Raw genomic sequence first — 26,454 nt, forward strand, 5'->3', positions numbered from 1 at the left:
GGCCCCTAGTTCTTGTATTATGGGAACAAGTAAATAACTTTTCCTTATTTACTTTCTCTACACTATTCATGATTTTATATACCTCTATCATATACCCCCTAGTCTCCTTTTTTCCAAGCTGAAAAGTCCCAGTCTCTTTAAACTCTCCTCATATGGGACCCATTCCAAACCCCTAATCATTTTAGTTGACCTTCTCTGAACCTTTTCCAATGCCAGTATATCTTTGAGATGAGGAGACCACATCTGTATGCAGTATTCAAGATGTGGGCATACCATGGATTTGAAAGAAACCTGCGAAGCACAAACTTCTTGCTGCTCTATTTATGACTCAGTTATGCTGTTTGGGCACCGCCTCCAACAAAGTGCAGTGTGTAGCTGCACCTTCCAAATGCCCTTGGAGCTGCCAACCATCCCCAGGCCCTATTGTGAGACGTCTTTGCGACATTCATGTGGCAGGCTAACTCCGCTATTTGATGCTAGGTTAAGGATGTTCTTATGTTTTTAACCTTGTATTTCATCTCCCGCTCAGCAGGGTACAGAGGAAATAAAATGAAATGTAGTCAATAATAGGAAAAATACAATTGTACTCAAACATCTTGCTTTGTTTCCATCCAGCCTTAGTGTATGGCTCTGTATAGATGTCTGCCCATGTGATATGAAGTATGGTGGGTTAGCCTTCACAGCTTTGAGTGGCATGACCTCCTGGACAGGAGAAGGGGTCAGCCATGCTGCGTCTCAGTCTTCTTGAAACCCAAGGAATTTCTGCAGGCAAGTCTCAAAGGTGGAGCATGAGCTGAAGCCTACCATGACTGGGCAGTTGGTGACAGTCCCAGTAATAAAACCTACCCTTTAATGATTAGTGCACAGGTGGGGTGATCAGTCAGCAGAGAGACAAAATTGGATCCATGAGAACTCACTCTCTAGACATCTCATGTCATCCTCATTGGTGAAGGCCAGTTCCTGTAAGAATCTTCATAAACCTTCCCCCTGAGGAAACAATGGTGAGGGAGGAGCTTCTCAGGTATAGTCAATGGAATCAAAAGTGATAGAACTACAGGTGTGTGGGGGGGAGGGGGAGGAAGGGGGCACTGTCCCATCCCTTAACTTGAAGTGGTTTCCATCATGTTCATGGTTTGCAATTTGATTCAATGGGTCTCAGCTCCCACTGCATAGAATTTCCTGAGTAACATTCCCCCATCATGATTCTCTCTATTCCCTCCTGCCTCCATTGCAGAGGGTGATATAGCTCTAATGCTGTTTAGATGCTGTTTACACTAGTGATATTCTGTGAACTCTTACATACACAACTAAAACGTTATCAGTTGACTAGAAAACACTTTCAGCCAGTCAACTTGCACTATCATGGGACTTTTTTTAACCACTCATTTTTAATACTGAGTACATTGAAGCTGATAGATGGAAGTTCAATGAGTGCCAAGTATTTATTAGTATTGTTGCTGTTGGGCATTTTGGAATAGTAGCTATATCAATTTGTTATAGCTAAGTGACCTTGCGGTTCTCTGCATGGCTCATGAGCCATGTGCTAATGGCCACTGTCATAGCTTCACAGCAATTTAATACATTTTGGAAATTTAAGAAAAAAGTCCAAAAGCAGCTCCATGCAGGATAAGAGAATGGATTTTAATGTCCTAGGAGCACCTTCGGATATGAGTGGGCAGAAAGCAGAAAAAGCCCTTGAAGTCCAAAATCATGTAATAAATGTATAACGGCAGATTGGATGCCAGAATGCATAAGTCAGTTTTAATAATTTCAGAAATCTCTTCTCTAGTTAGGAATCTGCCTAGCAGAATGTTCCTGGTCAAAGGGATAAGAAAATCTCCTTTGATTCTATATTGTCCAGAAATAGCTGTATTCTAGCATGAATGGAAGCCTTTATCAGTTTTCTGAGGCAAAATCTGACTAACAACAAGTGAACTAAGAACAGTTTCATAACTTGGGAATATTACGAATAAATTCTAACAGAAGGAAATAATTGACCAGCAAATAACTTGCTAAAATACCAGTAAATAATTCAGGAATAAACTTTGGAGTGAAGATATAAACAAATGTATTATTCTCCTCCTCCTGTTTTCTTCCTTTCTTTGTTCTGTAGTATACATAGGTGCCCCAGACATATACCAGGAAATATAGAACTCTTGAGCATCACTTCTTTTTTTGCTTATATTTTGCCTCTCTAATCCTCATTTTCATAAAGTAATGGGCAGCAGATGTAGAGATGGGTGAAATTTTTCAGCCAAAACTATTTTGCCATTGAAAACCCTAATTCTTTGGCTTATTAGGTGCAAGCATGGGTGGTGCAGGGAAGAAAGAAGGAGGAACCATCTCTGTCTTCACTCTCTAATTTTTTTGTGGTGTATAAATCATTCCTTTGTTTTCTGTGGGTATTTTCCATTTTTCTTAAATAAAATCAAATAAAAATTAAACCTTTTCTTCAGCCCCAGAAATTTTTTTGACTTTGATGAAAATTCCCCAAAAAGTATCAGTTTCAGATTAACCCAAGCTATTAATTTATTTTTCAGAAATGCCTGTAAAACAAAAAACCAGTTAGTCACATAGCTCTAAACAGAATCACAGACATTGACACGAACATTATCTGATAACTGGATTCTGCTCATGCATTCTAGGCTTGGTGTATACTGTAGAGTTTAAGTTGAAGCACAGAAGTTTACACTAGCCAAACAAAGGAAGGATTTTTTTATGCGTAATTTTCCTTCCTCTGATACTCTGATGTAACATCTCTGCTACACTGACCTAGTAACTGCACCTCCATGAGCAGGGTAAAGATTAATGTGGTTAGGTAGACTCTCTTCTTGCTGTCGCACGCTTCCCCTCATGAGGAGGAGAACTGGACACAACAGTTCTTCAGCTACACCAATTTTCTCCCTCCCCTTCCCCTCCGTAATGTTATAACAGTGAATTAGGCTCATTTTCATTTACTCACCCAGCTCTCCCATACAATGAATCAGCAAAGACATGAAATTCAAACTGAGGAAGAGGTGAAGGAGGGCAGGCAAGTGTGTACATGTGGGTACATCTTTACTAGGAAAGAAAAAGCATGTGGGATTGCAGTGGTAGCTAACAAGGTACCTTGTGGTTTTTACATGAGTTCTCAGGTCACAATGAGAACTAAGGAGGTGCCTAGGATTAACCCTTGACCTGCTGACTTGTGTGAAAACTACCAGTTGCCTTGCCTTCAATAAGATTTCACCTTGTGCTAACTCTAAGAACATGCATTATTTCCTAGCAGAGATCAGGCCTTACTACCTGAAGAGGGGTAAAAGGTGGGGGGAAGGGAAATTTAAAAGTAAGGAAAAAGAACATAGATTGGAAAAAGCAGTATTATCAAGTACCTTGCACTGTTCTTCTTGATAATAATTGATCAGCTCTGATGCTCTGCTTATTCTATAGATGGGGTGAAAATTTGTGAGCAAACAAAAATTCACCATGGTTAGAAACAGTGTCTAAAGTGGTCTACCTCCTCTTCCCCTTTCTCCGGCATGCGCACACACACACACTTTGGCAAAAGAGTGCTTGGTGAAAAGATGATTTCTGTCACATTCTCACCTGCTTTTACATGAGCTAACATAGTGGGTCAAAACCTCTGATATGTTCAGGTTATCTCACATCATTCTGGTAGCACAGAAAACCATAAAGCTGGCTTTCTGGCCCATGTGAAGATGCCCTCTGTGAAGGGGAATCCTGAGGTGTGGAGGTGCTGGTTTATGCATGGAGATGAAAGGACATTTCCTGGTTTTCCCCCATAGCCCAATTTATCCCTGATTCCTGAAACTTCCATGTCTAGCCTGGTAGCTTCATCTGTGCTAACATGGATAAAACTAGTGTTGGTATGACTGCCTTACCTATGCTGCAATTACACCTTGTATTGTAGTGTAAGCCTACCCAAATGCAACTTAAAAGCATTTCCACCCCACACCTTTTCCTCAGCTCTGCTGTTTGTGGCTCAGCTGTAGCTTGGAATCTGGGCCAATATTTTTAGAGTCCAATAACCCAGTAAAACATATTTTTCCTATTTTATTATTCAGTGGCTGTTGCCTTCCAGGAAACTACAGTTCATACACTGCAGTTCTCCACACAGCACCTCCAGCCCTTGGAATTCCTATGAAGTTCCAAGCAATGAGTAAAGCTGAAGGCAGTTAGATGTGGTAACAACATGTGATTCTCTCCCCCCCCCCCCCCATAGCACAAGGAGGCTGTGCTGGAGTAGGGAAGTGTAACTTACAGCTCACTGAGCCAGCCATCAGTCAATGTTGCCCTAGACGAGGGGGCATCTCGAAGTTCACCACTGCTTGTATATGAAAGTTAGGTAAAATGAATCATTCTTTCTTAGTGGAACAAAGAGATGCACCATTTCTGCAAATTTGGACTGGAATGTTCCAGAGCAAACAACTTTATGAAAAGAACTCCCTAAGAGAGAACAAATATTAACAAAGAAAACACTTGACATAAATAAAAGAGGATTTCTTTACTTACGATTGTAATCGACAGCTTACAACATCAAATGATCATAGACTAGACCTGAAATGGCATGAGATACTGCAATGAGCAAAAGAGCTGATGAGCCCTTTAGGATCTTGTGGTCCAGATCCTGGGATCTAGCCTCTGCAAGATGAGTGCAACTCAGAAAAGGGAGATGCACATCTGATGTAAGACAGCAGTGTGGGGAAAGAAATAGTGACCTAAAATCACAACATTCTTTACTTGTTTTTAAAATGGATGATTTACTTAAGGCCAGTGGTAATTTGAAAGGAAAGATTGAGATAATTAGGTCACTTAATTGGAGACTTTTAATAGGAACAATATGATCAATAATTTATTTTATATCCCATGGCTGTCAAATTCAAAGTGGAATATAGAGCTACTCTTGCCATCAGGATTAATAAAAGCAGTTTCAACAGATCTTCCTGGCTGAAGTGACTTAATTGTAATCCATTTAAAAATCCATTTCCACACCTTAATTGAGTCCTTATTTCCAATTTCTTTGCCACTTTCCATAGCTGTGTTCCAAACGCTTTTTTATTTTTTTGATCTCTGAGTTAATATGCTTCTCTTGACACTCAAGTTCAATCACACAGAGGAGAGGATTTTGGCACGTCATTTTTTTTTCTAGTTAATGGTCAAGTCAGTCAATTTGAAAGGGCACCAGGTTATTTTCAGCACCTGCTGTGCTCTTCTCCCCCTTTCCAGCTCAGCAACAAATAACTTATATTTTTATTTACATACTTTGCTTGACCTCCCTTTTATTAGCCTACAGAAGAAATAAAAGAAAGGTCTCTGAAGATATTGATAGCAAATAAAAATGCAAGGTGCTATAAAGATAGCTGGAAATGCTATATTACAATACCAGAAATTTTGTTTTTTCAGAGAGCTACTGAACATCCTCAGAGAGAAGAGACTTTAATATAGCCAAAAATATACGACTGAAAACAAACCTTTCATATAACTATATATTTCTCTTGGAAAAATGGTTAGCTTTTTGGAATACTAACACTTGATAAAGGCTGCTAACATGGCCTTGAGGAAAAATATCAATAGAGTAGATAAAAGTATGCACCGAGAAGATATAAAGTCAGTTACGTTATTTTTTGGTATGTAGTTTTGTCCAGGATTCTGGCAATTTGTTATGTGTAGTTTCTAAAATGTTAAAATCTAAGGACCAAATTCTGTTAATCTTTTTACACAAATAGCCTCCTTCAGCCCAACAGTGTGACTTGTACAAGTAAAACTAGCAGGACTTGGCTCTTGAACTTGCCAATACTGTTTTTATGCCAAAATTCGCCCTGTTCTGAGACTTGCACATGTGGTCATGTACTGTATCTTGGCAAATCAATTCATGTACATGCACATGCATTGACTGCAGCTGACTTCTGAGCTTTAGGTCCATGAGCAAGTGCAGGGTTGACTAAGTTTGACTCTGAATTGGGCAGACCATTGATAGGTAAATTCAGGCCTGTTAGGCTATGTCTACATGGCACAGTTATTTTGGAATAAGCTATTCCGAAATAGCTTGTTTGGAAATAGCATGCCTACACTGCAGGGAAACCTCAAAATTAGGCTAAGGCAGGCTTCCCTAATGTAGACCTGCTATCTCAATTTAGAGATCCAGGAGGCACTGGGGAGGAATAACTTAGAATGGCCCTCGGGAGGGGCTATTTCAAAATAGCAGCAATGGAGCAACTACACACGTCTTATTTCGAAATAGCTATTTCTGAATAGGCATTATTCTTCATAGAATGGGGGTTTACAGGAGTCGGAATAAGCTGTCCCTTATTTCGAAATTATTTCGAAAGACTGGAATTGCTGTGTAGACACTCGCATAGTCATTCCGAAATAACTTTGTTGTGTAGATACACCCTTAGTGAGCTATTTCCACAAAGCCCTGAACGGGGGCACTACTTAATATCCCTCAGAGCTGCCCTCCTCACATGAGAGGTGCTCTCTTTGTGCCATTTGGTCGTGTGGCACAAATTGTCAAGCCCAATGTGCCCATTCCTGCAGTATGGGAGGGAGTCATGGCTCCGCCTCTTCCTTCACTCCCATTTGAAAGATTTTCAGGCAAAAGGCTTTTTGGTTGTTTTAGACCTGAAGTTGTTTGCTGGGCTGAAGTATGTTCAGCAATATAAGTTAGATGCCTGAATACCTTTGAGGATTTGGGTCCATATATTTACTTCTGTTCTTTTTGCTGCAGGAAAAAGGAAACTCTAAAAGAGAGGCTATTTGCTACACAGACGTCAATGGAATACCAAGCAAATACCTTTTAATCTTAAACAAGCTGGCAAGGTCATCCTTTCTTGAGATAACTGACATGCTAAATTAGTATGTGGGAGTATCAGCTGCTGCGGGCTCCGTGTGGTATATCATTTATGAATGGAGCAGGCTACCCCAGTTTGTGGAATCGCAGTAACTGTACTCAAGTCACAGCAGAATAACAATGTGGTGTACTGAACTCTCTATTGCAGTGGGAAATTATCTCTGCTAAAATTATATACTTTTCTACTAAAAACAGTGCCAATATCAGCAACATATAGAGAAGGGCATGTGCTATGTGTACACACAACCACTCACAGTTGTGCGGGTATGTGAGTATACAAATATAATATACATGTTAATGTATATGTTAGAGAGTGTGTGTGTATATATGCACATGCACATTTCAATGTATACTATAATACACATAGTACAGAAGTTAAATTGACACTAATTGCTGTAGTTAAGGTTGCATAACATCTTCCATTATAACCCCTGATTCATCATGGCCATAATTCTCTGACACACTAACTTTTGGGTCTACAGTTGTCCAGTTTTTGGACTTGACCCTAGAATGATTGCTCACACCAGTGGTGCCAGTGAAATAAATGAGCTATTGATGTAAGTAAGAAGAAATGGATCAAGTTCTTGCTCAAAGATTTTTTTTTGTTTTAAAACTTGAATAAAACTTGAATAAAATCCCCTCACTCATGTCTAAGTTATAGGAAACCAAACGATACCCCTTTTTTCAAGCCAAATGAAAATTCAGTCATGTTTTTCTAAGAAGAACTAAGTATAAACAGAGCTGATGTTTGTGAGTACCCTGAATGAGGACTGAAACTAATTTATAGGTTTGAAATAAAGGTAGTTTAGAAACTTTTGAAGTTTGTATACTGTGTGTGTAAATGGGATATTTTTTCCTCTTGAGATGGGGAAGGGAGTACACTTCAGATTTGATTCAGCATCAATGGTAAAGATGATCTCCTTAATAAATACAGAATCAGTAACCTAGCATAGAAAGAGAATCTGGAAGTCAGAAGAGTGCACAGGTACTGAGGAAAAAATAATTGTTCAGACAGCATGACAGAGGAGAGAGTGGAGAAGAAAGTATTTCAATGTCTCTAGATGAAGGATTGTAAGAAAGATAATCCCTTAAATTGAAAGAAATACAATAAGACCTTCCATAAGGAAAGGATAAAAATATGCTTCATACACTGCAGAAGAAAGGACATTTGACCACATCTCATTGGCTTGTCAAGGCACTGAGATTTTTTTTTTCTACCCACCTTTCCCCTGATCTTTGAAGTAATGCCTGGGTCTCCAATGACAATGACTTTCCCTGTGGATACCCTTCAGAGAGCAGTTTATATTATCAGTCCCAAAGACTCATTTATTATTTCAGTAAATGAAAAGCAATGTATACTTTCAGACTACATGACTTTCAGTCTAGATTTGGAGTGAGGGTGAAATAAAAACAAAGATCAAAAGGAAACTCCGCAGAGGAGCAGAGTACACATCTCCCTTGTGATGTGTGGCATTGTCTCTACCTTGTATATCTAGGAAGGAGAAGCACACAGGTTTTCCACTATAAAATAATTGAACACATAGGCACTTAAAATGTAAAAGTCAATCCAACACCAACATGGCCCTAGATGAGTGTATATCAATCTAGTCACCCATATAATACCTTTTATAAGACACAGAGAATGGAGAACTCACCAGAATTACACATTCAGCTGCAGACATAGCAGGGAATACTTGGGTTTTTAATTTCAGCAAGCAAATGGCATTAATGTTCATTACAGCTTGAAACTAAATAATGAACCTTTCACAATTGCAGTTTTTACTAAAATATTATGGAGAATCGCTGTGTGTAGTAATTCAATGAGTAGTGTATTATGACATTTTTAGTCAAGCATGCAAATTGCCATTTGCATTTAAAATGGAACCCTCTATGTGGCATGACCTGTCACGTGCACTGCATGTGAGGTCATGCTGTGTGGATGATGCCATTTTGTTCTACAAAATGGTGTCTCCCTGTATATGGGGGTCGGTTGGAATTTCCCTCGAGGGGTCGGTTCTGGGGCTTGTAATGCATGCCTTTTGTGCACAGATAGCATGCTCCTGTTCAGTATTTACAAAGTCCACCATAAGAGAGCAGGAGAGTCAGAGGAGCAGAAAGAGGCTGAAGTTTGAGGTCTTATGCCTGGAGAGTTTTGTGAGTTATTGTGGGGACCAGCTCAGAGGACACCACAGAAGATGTTATAATTCTTGGGGAGCCAGACTCATCAAGCTATTGCCTCAGACTATAATTCTATTCCCAGATCTGTCAGTGACCTGCTATGTGACCTTGGGCAAGGCACTTCTTCTTTGTGCATCTTTCTCCCCTGACTCTTTGTTAGGTTAAGTTAGATTGTACATTTTCAGAGCTGGGATTATATTCTCGTTGTTTTTGTCCAGTGCCTAGCACAAGAGGTGGCCTGATCTTAGGCATTAGTGTGATCTAAGTAACAGAGCTAATCCAAGCTCAAAATTTCTCTTTGGTGGAAATTCAGATGTTTGAAATTCCCCTTTTCCTGAATTGGAACCAAAAGTGAAAATTTAAAATTTCCTGCAAAATGAAAAATCTTTTTTTTTTTTTTTTAAAAGTTGAGAAACATCAAACTGACTTTATCAAACCACTTTATTTTGAGTTTGTTATAATTAGTTTAAATGATAGTTGCACTGCAACTTTATTGAAATTAAACATCACAATAATTTTTCATTGGAAATTTTGATGAAATCGAAACATTCCTGCAAAATGCTTTGATTCAATTGATTTGCATTTTGTAATGGAAAGTTGTTTGAACAACAATAACAACAACAAAAAAAATCAACCGGCTCTAGTAATAAATGAGATCAGACAAATGAGATCAGACAGAGCAAAGCATCACAAGTGCTAAGGAATACAGCAGCACAAGTGCTGGGCAGACTCCCAAGTCTGACTAAAGTTCCTATGGTGAAGAGCGATGGGATGCAGAATAGCAAGAGAGGAAATCAGAATCTGATGAGCCTCTAAATAAAAGTTTCTGGAGTGGGAGGTAGAATAGCAGATGGGATATTCTAAGGGTATGAAATGAATGAGCAGGAGAGATCTGATCCTGCCCTAGTGAAGTTCATGATTTATACTAGTGTAAATGAGAAGAGAATCAGGCTCTTGGGGTGAAATTCTGGCTCTATTGAAGTCAATAGCAAAACTCTCTGACTTCAATAGGGTAAGGATTTTACTCCCAGAGTGCAGACAGCAGTGAGAAAGCCTAACAGAGAAGGTAAATTGACTTTATTTTCCCTGACAATGTAGCTACTTAGGGTCGATAGCACAAATGTAAACAGTCTGAAAGCCAAACATCGTTTTCTGATAATAGAACTGATCCTCCAGCAGTAGAGGACAATGGTAAGACTGCCACTGACTTTAATAAGAGCAGGACTGGGTTGAAAATAAGGAAGGATAGCAAGTGAAATGCTCTCCACTCTCAGGAACTGATTACAGTGTTTGTTCCATGGGGTATGATCATACACAACACAAATCTTTAAAAGTGAAGATATTCAATTATTTGCTTGATGTAGTGCAGAGTGATCATGCTGTAGGGTGAGAAATGCTTATAATTGCTCCAAAACTGACTGCACTGCTGAATTTATCATGGACACACACATGCACATAATTTACAATAGCAACAAAAAACTTTCCACACATTTTTCCCTTACTTCCATTATATTACAGAATATGAAATCAAGTCCTAAATAACCAAAATAGTAACATATCCCAGAACTAAAGCAAACTTCTGTTAGATTCCTTTCTTTGCCATTCAATGGAGAGTTAAACAGAAAACGACATTATGGATTTCAATAGACTATTAATTATTTAGAACATTTTATGTACAGTAGTAATTAAACACGATTGATTGATAGATGTGCCAGCTAATCTGGATATGTTCCGAACTAGTTGTCAAGTCATTTCATACCTCATTAGTTTGTTACTGATGAACAATTCAAGTTGATTTTAATGAAGGGCACAACATGATTACATAGCTATAGCCGTGACTTAAATAATTCCAAACTTGGGCATTATGAGGGGATCGCTGTGCATTGATCAATACATGGCTAGCCGATGTTTGAAGTAATAATTCTGACTGTCCTCCTCTTATAACCACAATATACACATAACTCTTTCTGAAATCAGTAGGAACTGAGGTGGAAGAACTGGGGAGAAAAAAAAAAGGGGGCCTGATTCTCAGGTCCATTAACACTGATTTGCCCATTTTTTCTGTTTACTGGAGGGACTACGTGGAAAGGGGAGATTGTCCACTGTTACATGGCTGCTATTGCAGCTTCTATGTCACCTCCTTCACTTTCAGGCTTAGCAAAAGGGGAGTACTCAGGCAAAAGGGGGCATGGACTAGTTGTCCTCCCGAACCTTGAGATGTGCTGCTGTTATGTAAATGTAATGAATACTGCATGTGACCTAGTTACTATAGCTATATTGGGTTTCTTGCATGCATATATTGACCTAATTTAATTAGGGCCTGTTGGGAGGTGGGGAAACAAGCAAAAAAGCCAACTCCATAGCTTAGAGTAAGCAACTTACCAACAAACACATGGGGACACAGTGGCTGACCTATTTGGGAAAAGTTGCGCCACCGAGAAGATGCCCCAGCCTTGGCAAATTTGGGAAGGAGCAGTCTGACGGGGACATGGGGACAGGTTCTGCAGGAATGTTTGAAACTGTTGGGGCCTACCCAGTCCCAGGGGACAAGCCTTAACAAAGGCAAACAAATTAAAACAACAGTCTATATAAGTCTTTTCTCTTGAAACGCTTTGGTTCTAAATAAATAAAAAATACTTCGCTTGCAGTGACTGTGACTTCTGCTTCTCAGGAGCTGTGAGAAATATGGCAGGTAATAGAACTAAGTCAGGGAATTGTGGTGAGTACCATGGGAATGCAGATAGTGGCCCATTCTGAAAATAACAGAATCATGTGATTCCACTTCAAAAGCAGTGATAGTTCGAGGCCTGAAGCCTGGGCGGAGAGCACACCGAAAGACACCTGGAAAGGCCAGAGATGTAGTTTGCCTCGTAACATGCCTATAGCCACTCTGACAAATATGAGGCAGTTGTGAGAGCTACTGTGAGGAGAGTCACAGAACTGACTCCATTATTTACCCTGGGATTCAGGTCTAGAATTGTGACAGCTGGAGAAGAAACATCCAAACTAAGTAGGTTTCCAATTCATGTGTTTTATTAACAAAATTAAATAACTAAACCAAACACATAAAGTGGAAACGTCTGTGAACAAAGCAGATTAAAATAAAGTGGACTGATACCAAATCAATCTAGTTGCCATGTTCATTAAACCATATCAAATAAACCAATGATTCCTTCCAAGCTCCATGTAATAATTTGGGAAGGCAGCAGACTTCTTTAGCTTTACCTAATGTAAGAGAACATTTTTAACCTTGATGCAAATTGATATATTTATATTCCAGCCAGATGTCCCATACAGGGATGGTCAGATCTGTTCCAAGTTGTAGCCTCACTATTAGCTTCATCTCTGATTCCATAGAAGAGAAGCCACCCAAATTACAAGTGCTTAAGCGATAGCCAGTCTTCCACCTCCCTACAAATGCAGGGGTCCGTGGGTGAAAATAACAATTTCAGAATTTCAGCCCATAACCCCTAACCCATATATGCATGGTGTCATCTATAACGATAAGTATGCCACAATAAATGCTCCACAGAAGTGAGTATCAGAGTCTGGATCAACTGACTCAGACTCTGACTGCAGGGCTAAATATTGCAGAATACATTGCAACCTGGCCTCTGAGACCCTGTGAGAAAGATGGATCTTAGGGCTCAGGCTCCTGCCCAAGCCGGAATGCCTGAACTGCAAATGCCTGAACTGCAAATTTTACTTAGAATTCCACAGTCACAAAACCACCTATAGTTACATTTGTGATGTATGTGGCATACTGGAGGCATCATAAATCTGGTGCTTCCTTTGGGGTAATGCAGCTCTTTCCCTTTCCCAGAACAAGGCTGTGCCCTATAGGTACAATAGAGTCCAGAGTCATATAGGTGATTATTAGAACAGGTGAAAAACTTTCCACTGAAACTAATTTTGATGGAAAATAGAGTTTATCGACTAAATTTTAAAATTAAAATTATCTCCTTTCTGTGGAAAATCTTGATATTTTTTGTTGTTGTTGAAAAACTGAAGTCCCCAGAATGGTCAGCCAAAAAAATTGAAATATTTTGATTCTGAAATGCCACTGTGGTACTTCCTGGGAGTTGTCATTTGGTTGCTTTCTGCTCCCAGTTCTATTCTCCTTTATGCTCCTGTGATATACTGTGGCCACAACTTCCATGGCGCACTGAGACTGTAATGTTTTAGGGAAGATGTATGCATTGGGAATCTGTCTACTTAGGTCATGTCCTGTAGTGATCTGAGCACAACTAGCCACATCACTTGGAGATTTAAGTCCATGGGTTGAAAGTAGCGGAACCTGGGCCCTCCTCTTCCTCCTCCTCCAGGTTCCAAATCAGGCCCACGGGCAGGCAAATCAGATATGTGCTCTTGGCCAGTGTATCTCGCAGGCTGGGTTGCTTTCTACTCTTCCAGAGGCATAGTAAAACCCTGGCTGCTCCTTAACCCTCTGTTTCCCTCAATGTGCGTTGTATGCCCCCATTACACCCACGCCCATAGATGAGCATGGAATCATGAGGCACCTAAACCATAGCTCCCATGAGGTAAGCTGAAATATTCCCCAAAATACCAGAATTTTCCACAGAGAGCAGATACTCCTCTCAAATGTTTCATTTAATCAAAACACCAACTTTCTGTCAAAGTGGTTGTGATGGAAAAAATTCACCTAGCACTACTGCCTATAGTGGCAGACGGCCTAGAATTTACCAGCTACTTTTAAAAGTTCAGGATCCCAGGCATTAAAGACATGCAAGCACCTGGGAGCTAGAAATTCAAATGCCTTTTATCTTTAGTTGGGTACAATTTTTAGTTCCAGAAAAGTTTGGAGACATGCCACTAAACGGGTTCTGCACAATAACAGATGTAGCCTATTATTTTTTTCTTAAACAATGTTCAACAGGTGCCCATTCCAGGCTTTAGGGACTCTGTAACACAGCAGGCTCACCACCAAGGGCACTTCTCACTCAGGTAATTAGCATTTTTGGTGCTGGAGAGACCCCTTCTGGCTGGTGTCTGACCGGCTGTTACTGTAATTCTTCACCACTCTAGGTCAGGGCCCATGTCTCTCCAGACCATGGTGCCCTCCTACCTGGGTACTGCCCTACCATAGTGCCCCCACACTCTGGAGTCCTCTCCTTCTTGACACCCTTAATCCCCCTATGCCCACCTTCCTTCAGTGACTCACTGCCAGTCTTCATCTAGCCCTGCCACAGGGGCAAACTGCAGTCTGAAATAGCCACTCATCGTGGAAAGGGGTGTGGACGTGCTACTTTTGCCCTAGTACCCTGAGGCCTTGCTTCAGGCCTTGCAGCCTGGGAGCTTGCCTTGCCAGAGCTTCCCCAGCTCTGCCTGACTTTACCCAGCTCTGCTCTAAGTCAGGAAGCCTCTACCTCCTCTTGCAGCTAGGTCCGTCCTGCTCCCCAGCCAGAGCAAGAGTGAGTCTTTCCCTTCCTCCCTCCTGGATCCCTTATTTATACAGCCCACAGCTAGTTCCTAATTGGCAGCTATCTGCTGCAGCTACTTGCTCCATGGCTTCAGCCTTAGGGTTGCCAGGTGTCTGGTACTCTACAGGACAGTCTGGTTTTTGTGGCCTCTGTCCAGTAAAAAAATCCAGAAAATACTGGACATGTGCAATGTCCAATATTTCCTGGATTTCTGGCTAGGCGCTGGACGGAAGCCTGGTGGGGGCAGGGGGAGTGGCTGGGAGGTGGGGCACGATCGGCGCTGGGAGCCCTGGCTGCCTCTGACACCTTGGGGAGGAGGAGAAGCCTTGTCCCTGTTCCTGAGTGTGTGGTGGAGCTGCAGCCGGTCTCACTCGAGCTTTTCCGGACCGTGCGTGGGACTGACAGCACCCCAAGATCTGCACGTGCCTGGGTCAGTCCCCCCCCACCGCTTCCCCTAACCCTTCCTGGCTAGCTCCACTGTCCCTGACCCCCTCTCAGCCGCCGCTGCTTCCTGCCAGCCGGTTCTCCTCCTCCCAATCTTCCCTGGCCAGCTGCGCTGCCCCCGACCCCTCTCCCATCTCCCCAGGTCAGCTGAACTGCCCCATCCCCCTGCCCGCCAGCCCCACTCCCCTCCCCCTCTCTCCTTGGGCCAGCCGGGCTGCCTCTGCCCCTCCTCCCAGTCAGTCCCGCCCACCTCCCAGTTAGTCCCACCCCCCATCAAGTGTGTCCAGTATTTTTTCTAAACCTACCTGGTAACCCTATTCAACCCTCACCCAGGGCTCAGTTTTAACTCCTTAAAGGGCCAGTGCAGGGCAGACATCCTGTCTCAGACTCATTATGCAAATGAACATCCACAAAACAAATGGTCATATGATACAGGTTGAACGTCTCTAGTCCAGCATACACTGGCCTGGAAACATCTGTGGTATGGCATGATTTTAGTTGGCTGGTGTGTCCAAATTTCACGTGGTCCCATAAAGTTTGTTTACAACCACCAGTCCTGGCTATCAGTGTTCTGTGCTGTTATTTAGCTCTAATTTATCCCTGAATGTCTTCCAAGAGCCCAGCGAGCAGTGGATGTGTTGGTCATGCTGCTAGACAACATTGACCTCACCTGGCTCATCAAATTCTCTGCTTTGGCACCGCTCAGGTCTTGAGGATGCGAAACTCGAGTGGTTCAACCTGTATAGGGGATTTCTTATTCCATTTCAAATAATAGATAATTATCCACCATCCAAATGTGGCATCCCATACCAACCAAAGCCAGATGGGCCAAATGGAATCTGTAACAATCAAGTGTTGTTTACTTTCTTTAGAACACGTCTGGTGGGATTGTTCTCCCTTCTACCTACTTCTGTAGGTGAAAGAATACATCTTTTTTTATTCTGTCTGCATGAAGCAAACATGTTTCATTTTTATTTAATATTTGTTGGCAGGCTGCTTGCCCTGTTGTTATACATCTTGGCTGGTGATGGTTTCTCACTTCCTCCCCTCTCTCTTGCTTTTGTTTTTAAATTATAGCTATTCCTCTTGCATTCATGCTGATAATTATTAGACATTTTCCCTTCATATTTACAAGATATATTTCCAATATTTCCATCTCTTTTTTTTTTAGGTTAGCCTTTGGGAATGTGAGATGCCTTGACTTTTCTTCATAACTATTATTATTACGAGTCATGCAATGAAAGAAAAGGTTTCACAAACAGCAATTTATTAAACTATAATCAAGAAGATTTCTGTCGGGCGCGCTGGGGGAATTGAAGCAAAAATTGTGCTTACTGTGTTAAATAGATAATAGGCACAGAAGTACATTTGTTTTAATGACATTAGCTTTACCCAAAGGAGAGAGCAGGAAGCAGCCTTTTAATGCAGTAAGCAAGCTGCAGTACAATACATTAGCAGTAGTTAATTCAGTTGCTCATGGAAATTCCATGTGAGTTCATGAATTTATGGAGGACACAGAATATGGTTGCACATTTCTAAGATATGTATTGAATCTCCAGGGTGACCAGTTAATTGTTTTTATGTCAGCTTCTCTGTGTTACATATATCTAAACTGAAAGGGAAAAAACATATGAGGACAGAGCCAGCACATGAATGATATTTTATATAACGAACAAGAACTGAAATAAACCCTAAGCATGCTCTTTAAGAGTCTGAGTTAGAATACTATGAACACAAAGTAGATGCTTGCCATACAACTAGTTCTTCAGAGTAATCCTTTTATCAGCTCCTGTGAAGCACCTTCTTAAATCACATTTTAACATCTGCATAAACAATGGGATTCAACTTCAACCAGAGATTGAGGCTCATAAAATTAGTGGGTGCTTTTACTGTAAATATTTGTGGGATTAGATATACTTAGAATGGAAAGGACTGCAAAATATAGCAATAAATTTAATCCCTGAAGGTGATAAATGCTCAGTTTTTCATGGGACCCTCTGTATATCTGTGGAGTATTTGGCATTTGATGTAATTTTGTCATTGCCCTCAAGTTGTGAGCATAATATTAAAATATCAATAATCTTCAATGGAAAAAACCAATAAAACTTCAGTTTGTCTTCTCTGGATTTCCTAGCATGTCTTGCCTTCTCTGTGTCTGTTTTGCAGGGCCGGCCTGTCCGTATAGGCAAACAAGGCAGTCGCCTAGGGTGCCAACTTAAATGGGGCACCAAATTCAAGTTAAATGGTGGCGCAATATCGTTGAGGGGTTTGAAGGTGGGGGTGCCGATTGCATAGTTCGCCTAGGGCGCCAGTTGCTGGCAGCTAGTCTAGGGCTGCTCCTGCTGTTTTGTAATTGTAGGGACCCTATCCTTCAAACAGTTATTACCAAACCTACTGCTTAGTGTTGAGAGTAGTCAAAGTCACCCCCCTCAACTGTGGGGACAAAAATCACCTCTTCCATTTCCTTACATAGTTTCCCCTATTGTAAGATAATTCTGTCTTATCTGAATTTCATTTCAGTAAGCTAGTTCCCATCTACTACATAATCTCAGAAATAGGCATCATGAAAGCCAATTAACTGAACTGCCTGCTCTAGTTGAAACAAGTGTCCTTTAGCATACCGATACCACAGCCTATATTGTCTTACTGTCTCAGAGTGTCAGCAGCTATTGATGGCTTCTGGAGCAGGGGCTTGTAAATTGTTTCTTTAAAAGACACCCGCTCTTTGTCCTCCTGTCAGAAGAGGGTGACAATTTCCACTAATAGTGAGACCAGAGTCTCCCACTTTAATTGTTACCAATCAAGAAGGACCTAGATCCAAACCAAGACACATAGCCCAACACTATCCGAGTCTCCAGAGAAACAATACAAATAAATGGTTGCTAATATCAGTGCCTTAAAAAGGAAGTTTAGAGGTGGAATGATTGCCAATTCAGTAAAAAGTGTAACTATCCAGCTCTTAATTAATCAAGAAGCTCAATTAACTGGCATTTCTGATATCTCCCAATACAAATCTTCAATCTAGTGACCAGGACTAGTATACTGGCCAGCATGTTATGCAACTGCATATTCTGCAATCTACATTTATGCAAAAGAGGCAGAAGACAAAGGAGCAAGTTGATATCAGGGGATTGTTAAAAAAAAAGCAGCTTTCAGGATGTGTTCATAATGACCCTATCTCCTACATCTTCTATGTCTACAATGATATTTGATGTTGACAGTGATGCAAGATCCTGAAGTGCCTTCTGAATCATCAAAGAAAGATTAAATTACATTTAGAATACTTTTAGTATTAAGTGTATTTTTAATTCTCTGGGTGTATGCCACGGACTGCTCATAGTGATATGTAGGCAGGGGTGGACTGGCCCGGCGGGATGCCGGAAATTTCCTGGTGGATCATCGTATCCACCCGTGATGGGCCGCCATTGCCCCGCACTCCGAGCGGCTCTGCATCCCCACTGTATGCGGTGCATGGAGCCTGACCCACTGCTTGCGCTGCGTTCTGGACATGACGCAGGGAAAGGGTGTGGGGCTTGAGAGGCACGCAGGGGTGATGTCATGGAGAGGGCCGTTCCCAGGACTATTTTGATCGCCAGTCCACTCCTGTATGTAGGGACATAACCTATTGTGTAGAGACCTTTACTAGTATACCTCTAAGTGCTTTGAGAAACCAACCAGTCTGCAGTGCAATTCTGTGACTAGATTGGTGAGTACCTGTATACTCTGTTATACATCATCCATTTTATTGTACTCTAATTCTTTGAAAAGTGATACTCCATTGGTAAACTATGGAGCTGTGTAGGGTTTGTACCCTGAGGGCTCAGGCATGCCAGCCACTCCACTCATGTAAGCTATGGATGTTTCTGATTGTACCTGATATGCTAACTGGGTGTGCAGTGTCTCTGCTCTGCATTGCCACCAGAAATATCAATTTAGCCTTAGGCCAGGTCTGCACTAACTGGCAACGTTGACCCAAGACATTAGGAATACCGTAGCTGAAATCAATATACCTTAAGTTGAGTTACCATGCAGTCTCCTCTGTGGGGGCCGATGAGAGAAATGCTCCCATCGACTTCCATTACACTTCTCATTCTGATGGAGGTCCAGAGTCAATCAGAGAGTGATTGGTAGTTGATTTACTAGACCTGCTAAATCAATCCCCAGCAGATTGACTGTTGTGGTGCTGATCTCCTAGTAAGTATAGACTTGCCCATAGAGATTCCTGGGGGCATGTCTGTGTTATGGAAGCCTTCCTGGGCTGCCCCTATAAACTGCAGCATTGCCCGGAATCTCCACAGTTCTTAGACTTGGCCATTAACAGAATCTCTTTCTGTCTTAGCTACTTCTTGGAGCCCTTTGAAAAGGAGGCATGGCAGGGATGGAAGGAGTTGTGGGGGAATATGTCTATTTGCCCCAGTCCCACAGGAATTTCCAGCCAACTAGATATGGGATTTCTGTGTCTTCCTCCTTCTCCTCCTCCTCCTCTGGCTATTTGGCTATTATGTACAGGGGCTGCTACAGAGATAAGGATCTCGCCTGTGAAAAATAATCACAACAGTAGAAATTGGAGAGTTTGTGAATTCAGTGCTGGAATTGAAAGGACTAAGTCTCTGGCAGGTTATTTTATGTGAATGGTTCTGGAATCAGCTTTAGTCCCTGAATCTGCAAAAGAAGCTTGAGACCTGAGATATTAAGATTGACTGATACAGCATAGAATTTCAACTAACAGCCCTGATTTTACAATATGTGAACATCAAGGTTCAACTGGGACTAGACATGGTGAGAAGTCACCCTTTGATAAAAGAAGGAATGGTTACTGTGCTTATTTCCTCCATTTCTCTTTAACAATGACTTTATTTTGTCCGTGGTTAATCGAACAGACATGAATGATGCTTCAAAGACACAGAATTCATTTGATCCTGTTGCACTGAAAATAACTCACCTGAGACAACACAGGTTTATGGAGCTACTGAAATTGCAAACAGAATATTATTACATTTCTTTTTCTATATAGATAAGCTTTGGGTTGAAGTTTAGGAGGGAAAAGAAATCATTTTACTTGTTATGATGATGCAGAAAAGTTGTTTGCTTTCACCGTAGAGTAATTGATAAATCATAGCCAGATGGATGAGGGATTATGAGGCTGTTTAAAGCAAGCTATATAAGCTCCATAATAAATTACTCTGGAAAGAACACAGAAGAAAATGGAGCACATGCACATATACTCCTTATTTTGCTTACACCAAGAAGACCTTCAGAAATCCTCAGATTCCTTGTGCTGACATCTAAGACAGCTTTCAATGCTCAGGAACTATATAGCTGACCTAGGGCTGATAACATGTCTTCCTCTGTGAATTCAGCCTATTCACACAACAGGCTCCATCTACTCTATGCTGTACTGCTTCAGCAAATCCACTCACTACATCAAGTAATCTGTGTGGGTTCTCAACAGTAAATCCCTCTGCCTGAGAGGAGGTAGCTAAGTCAATTTAACTACCTCACTTAAAAGTGTGGATTTTTCATACCCCTGAGTGGATCAGTTGGATTGATCTACTTGTTTAGTGTTGTCCATCCCTGGGAAACACTGCTGGAAAACCAAGGCCACAATCTTTGACTCTGATACATGCCATTTAGAATAGAGCTTCCCCTCTGCTCAAAATACAAGGTATCAAGAGCTTACTATCTACTCTGCTCTCTTCATTAGCTCCCAACAGAACACTAGATCATATTCAAGCTTTCACTTCTCATCTTCTTTGAATTTCTCATGAAATAGATCTGAGATATCTGAGAGAGTGTTAAGAAGCACATGGGATCTTTTCCAAGGGAATAGGCAATATGCCATGTTTATGGAAAATACAGCATGAAAGCAGCAGATGTATACGCACACAACTCGCAGCTGATCTTATAGTTGCCAGTCTGTCATAGTTTGAGTCAATCTAGTGGCCAGTTAGATTGCACAATAAAGGAGCGGTACTCTGTCAATTGCAATTTAATGCTTCGAGGGTCTATAGGATTGAACCCAGAGAACCATGGCAAAACATCCCATTTTTATACCTGTAAATTCCCATTCAAGTCTATGTTGCAATCATTAATCCTTAAATGGTGTTAATCTCAGTTTTCCACAGTTATCCTTTGATGGTTATTGTTATTTCTTTTTGTCATCTCACCTTTGGGGGTGTCTGCCTGTTTATTAGGAATATCAATTCTGCTAATTCATTTAGCATCAGACACAATGGAAGTTTCCCAATTGTTTGTTACTTCTTGACCATCAGGACACTTGTGATGGCTTTCACAGTTATCCTTAACTATGCACACAATCCTTCACTCACACCTAGAGCAATTTTGGGACAGGATTACATTTTAGAAATAATTATATAGTTACTAAAGAAATAACAAAAGAACCACACACAACTTAGTTTGTAATGCAGACAAGAAGCACAACTTAATTTGTAATGTTAACAAAAAGTAAGACCTTATAGCAAACGTTGTACTTATTACCATAATTACAAATATATTTTAATACCCACACTAAAATATTACATCTTGGCTACAAAAGCAGCAGATTATCTATTGCTATCATAGGCAGCGATAGTCAATGTAGCTACAAGAATGCTGGAATTGTCAAATGAAAATCACGTGTGCAGAAGACAGTCCTCTTGGCAATTGGACCACATATTTGAAACTCACACTCAGCAAAGATGAATGTGAGCATGAACTTCAGCATCTGCAGCCAAAATGCCTCATCAATTTAGCCTTTCTTCAACTAATAAATGAACAAAGGTGGTCCCTGAGGAGGAGAGACAAGGGAGAGAGAAAAGGGAAGAGATCTTTTTGTATGAACTTTGTAATAATGAAAGCTGCTCCAATACCATAGTGATTAGAAGGCAAACAAGTAGAAAGAGAAGTGAACTGAAAATGGTCTGACAGCTGCTCCAACTTACAGCTCTGCCAGGCTTCCCTTCTTCCAGTGAGTCCCAGCTCATTTTCCTAGCCCTCCAATATCTTCCAGCAGGTGAAGAACATTTCTCTCTCCCCCCCCCCCCCCAGCTGCTGACTGCAACAACAATCAATAAGGCAGTAGAAAAGACTGGAAAAATAACAGTATTGATGTGACGATAGAAGCCACTTCATCTACCTAGACACACACAGACATTTCAGGCTGCGTAAGGATCATCTGCCAGATTATCATTTGTAAAACAAAAACAAACAAACACTCAGACAAATGATCCAGAAAGAAGTCACTGAAGTTGGTGGAATAACATCTGGAATGAATTAAATCCACTGACTTATCCAAGAGAGAGGGCTTGTGTACACGGGGATGTTAGCATACAGGAAACTAGAGTGTGAATTTACATAGTGTAGAGTAGCTAGCATCAACTCCTTATGTTGACATTCAGGGCATGTCTACACTATGTAGTTATTTTGGAATAACTCCTGTTATTTGGAAATAACAAGGGGAGTGTCCACACAGCATGCCTGCTATTTCAAAATTATTTCAAAATAACAGGCTTGTTATTAAAAAAAACAACCCTGAATTTGAGGAATAACACCTAGTTCAAAATTGCTATTTCAAAATAGGGTTAGTGTGGATGCTCAGCTGCTGTTATTTCAAAATAACTACTCCCCAGAGTCATTAAAAGTAATTAATCCACATGCTTCCCAGGGCTCTAAGTCGAGGTAGAGCATTCACATTAAGGAAGCCTGTCTCAGACTAATTCTGAGGCTTCCTTGTAGTGTGGATGCGCTATTTCGAAGTAGTTATTTCAGAGGTTATTATTTCAAAATAAGTTCTTCTGAAATAACTCTGTAGAGTAGACATGCCCTCACTGTGCACTGAAAGTTTATTAAGCTAACTCACCAAAGGTCATTCTTAGTTTACAGTAATAATGTCCACATAGGAAATTAGTATACAAGTAAGGGTGTGAATTTACTGTACATTCTCTATTCCCGAGTGGAAAAAGGCCTGAGAGAGGATTCAGATGCCCTTTTCTTAGGACAGAATTATTGAGACAAAGCAAAATATATGTGAAACATACAGGATGTTTTGTGCAATATTTATCGTTTTGCAGACATACCTTGTTTTTTTTTTTCTACACATCTGCTTCAGATGCTCCTGTTCAAAATGCTAGGCTATGAAAAATGCCAGGCCACGGTCTCTTCTTCCCCTCTCCTGCTTTGGGTTATGTGGCATTCTTGGAGACACATGAAGGGAGGACTCCTGTAAGCACAGGTGCTGAGATTACCTTTGCATTGGAACCAAAGTCAAAGGAGATGTTGAATTCTCTCCATTTACACAATAGAGGTAAGATCATGGACAGTTTGATCCTTAAATTGTAGCGGTGGGGAGCTGTTAAATAAACATAAATTAGTGTAGCTATTAGAAAGGAATCAGTCCACTTGCTTGAGTATGAATTATTTTATTAGCCAAAAGGAAACAGATATGTGATACCTGAAAAATGCTTTTTATTTGTACAACAGATCTACTTAATGTTTACATTTTGTATGAGTTACTGGAAGCAACTGGGAGGTAAAAACTGGGCCTAAATGAAAAACAATAAACATTTAGTAAGGTCAACTTTTAATTGAAATTTACATTTAATTTGGGGATGGAGGGACTGAAATCAAAACTAAAATCAACCAATGGGGGAAAAAAAACCCAAGTAGATGAAATCTTCACAACAGTGATCTCACTTGGTATAATCCAGAAGCTTCGGAATATTATCCTTTTTTAAAAGCAGCATTTGTAAGTGTATTCATGAAATATACAACTTACTGGTGAATTCGTTGCAGGTTTAATTCTTAGTGATAAAGTTAATTAGATAAGAATTTCTGGACATAACTTGTATGCTTATCCCTCGAGACACAGGTTAAACTGAAGTGTTGGAGAGTTGAGGCCTGATTACCAGTTGGTGCAAATTGTCATTGCTCGATGGCAATCAAAGGAGCTTTGTCATTTTACACTAGGTCAGGGTCTGCAAACAGATTTACCAAGATATCTAGTGACCAGATGGACATGCTGTTGCCTGGGTGTACTGTCTAATAAAAATACTTGCATCTCAAACTTTTTCATAGCATGGATCACATTTTAGTGCAAAGATTTTCTCAGGAGTCACCCGTGTTCTGATTTACAATTGCAGAGAACATCTAGGTTTGGATTACAGCAATCCAGGGCTTTAGCATGGGACAATATGGCTCCACCCCCTGGACCCTGCCCTTCGGTGGTGATCCTACCCTGCTATATGTAGTGGCAAAGGAAGTGGCATCAAACTTCCCTTCCCTCAGAAATAGAAAGGGTTGTAAGGTCCCCTTTTTGCCCTCAGCAAAATGGGGGTGGCAGCCATTACCCAATATTTACCCCGGTAGCCAGAGAGTAACATGGGAGAGGTTCACTGCATTCTGTTCCTCCTCCTATATATGGAGAGAGGCAATGGCAACAGATGACCAGATGCATTTAAGGTACGTCTGTGCTGCAACCAAAAACCTGCACTAAGTCTCAGAGCGTGAGTCAACTGGTTTGGGGTCTTGGGGCTCAGGCTTGGGCTCGAGCCAAGGTTCTGAAACCCTGCAAGAGGTGCATATTCCAGTGCTCAGGGGCCAATCCAAGCCCAAATGTCCAATTTTTAGCAATGCAGCCCGAGTCCTGCAAGACCAAGTCATCCAGCCTGGATTGGCCATGACCAGGCTGTGGGCCTTTCACTGCAGTGTTAAATGCAGGCTGACTGACGGGGGGCAGGGTGGACAAAGGGGGCAGTTGTCTGAGGGCCCAGAGATTTTAAAGGGCGTGGGGCACCTGGCTGCTGCTACTGGTGGTGGCTGGAGCCCCAGGCCCTTTAGAATAGCGGCAGGAGCATAGCTCTGAGGGCTGGTGAGGAAGAGGAGCAGGTGTGCCATCATCTGGATAGTTCTGGGGGCTGGTTGTTCTAGCCTGCCCCTTCCGCCTGAGGCCCCACCCCTTCCAAAAGTGCAGAGCTTCTCCCTTCCCACATTGTCCAGGGGCCAGGTAATCCTGTCAGCTCCCCTGCTTAGATGTGTCTCACAGCATGAAAATACCAGAGAAGGGCAGCAATCCAATACGGGGCTCGGTTATTAGACCTGATTTTGTACTGAACATGTACTGCATTTAGCAGATATTGAATGCAATTTCATCAAGATGGGAAGAGTGTAATGGAATTTCCTGGCAGCCTAAATTCCAACAGGTAGATCTTAAGTCCTAGACAATGTAAATGTACAGTAATCAATGAAAGAAATAACAAAAGCATTATTCAAAGCTACTTTGGCTGTCTGGGCCAGAAAACCACCCACCTTAGGTAAATTATAGAGAAGACATAAAATTAAGGTGTTTTTTTTAATCTGTGTCACATAAGGCTGGTCAAATGAAAGGACCAGCTTCAAATTCTTCCTGTGCAGTTGTAAGGTTAAAAGAGACATGGTAGGAAAATCTGCTCTATCCTTTGCTCCCCTGCACAAAATCCCAGTGTTCTCTGTAAGTACAAGGACGTGTATGACAGTACCCAGATACCCACGGAGTTCATTGATAGGGCCCCTATGCTCAGGGCATGCAACAGGATTGTGCAATATCGGGCGAGGAGGGGGGAGCTCCACACTCCCAGAAGGGGCGGAGCCTCAAGTAGAAGGGATGGGGCCAGGGTAGCCAGCCCTCAGCACCACCTGGAATGTGCTGCACATCCCCCTCCCCACTGCTGGCTCTGAGAGTCAGCCAGAGCATGTGGCGTGGGGCTCTGGCAGGTGTGTGGATTGGTGCTCCAGTGGCAATTCTAAAGGGCCCAGGGTTCCAATGGCAGCAGCCAGAGCCCTGAGCACTTTAGAATCACTGGGCACTGGAGGAACTGCCCCCCCTTTGCCTGCCCCACATTGGCAGGCCTGCCCACACTGTCGTCAGATGAAGGATGATCAATCATAGAACAGTAGAACTGGAAGGGACCTCAGGAGGTCATCTAGTCCAGTCCCCTACCCTCACAGCAGCACCAACCACAAGTCACGTTTGTAATACTGAGTTATTTGTAAAAGGGATCAGCAGTTACTGCACCTAGAGGTACGTCAACAGAACACCTGCCTAGACAGTTTCCCTCTAATCGTCACCTTGAGTGTGGCCCCTCCAACCAAGAATAGTTATTGGGTCATGGCTTAAAATTCTCTCTCCCATTTTTATAGGCCATTGACCGTGTGATTTGGGTAGTACCAAATAAAACTAATGGTGCTTTGCACAGATTTTTATACTCAACTGTGCCTGACAAAATTAACCAATCATCCTGAAAAGAAAATATTAAGAGTCACATTAGTCAAAAAATAACTCAGCTGCCTCAAACTCTGCTGCACCAGAGAAGCAATGTGAGAACAGTATACATGCATGTCAGTGTAATAATGATCCAACATGGATGTAAATATCACTAAGTCAAAACATAACAATGTTAGGGGAAAAACTGAGCCTTGGGAGACACTAATTCTAATAGAAGAGGAACTAGATTTGTGGATGTGTGTGAATACACAGTACTTCAAAAGAAAAGGAAGCTAATTTGCCAT

Source organism: Pelodiscus sinensis, chromosome 3 (genome assembly GCF_049634645.1).
Source record: "Pelodiscus sinensis isolate JC-2024 chromosome 3, ASM4963464v1, whole genome shotgun sequence".
NCBI classification, from domain to species: domain Eukaryota; kingdom Metazoa; phylum Chordata; order Testudines; family Trionychidae; genus Pelodiscus; species Pelodiscus sinensis.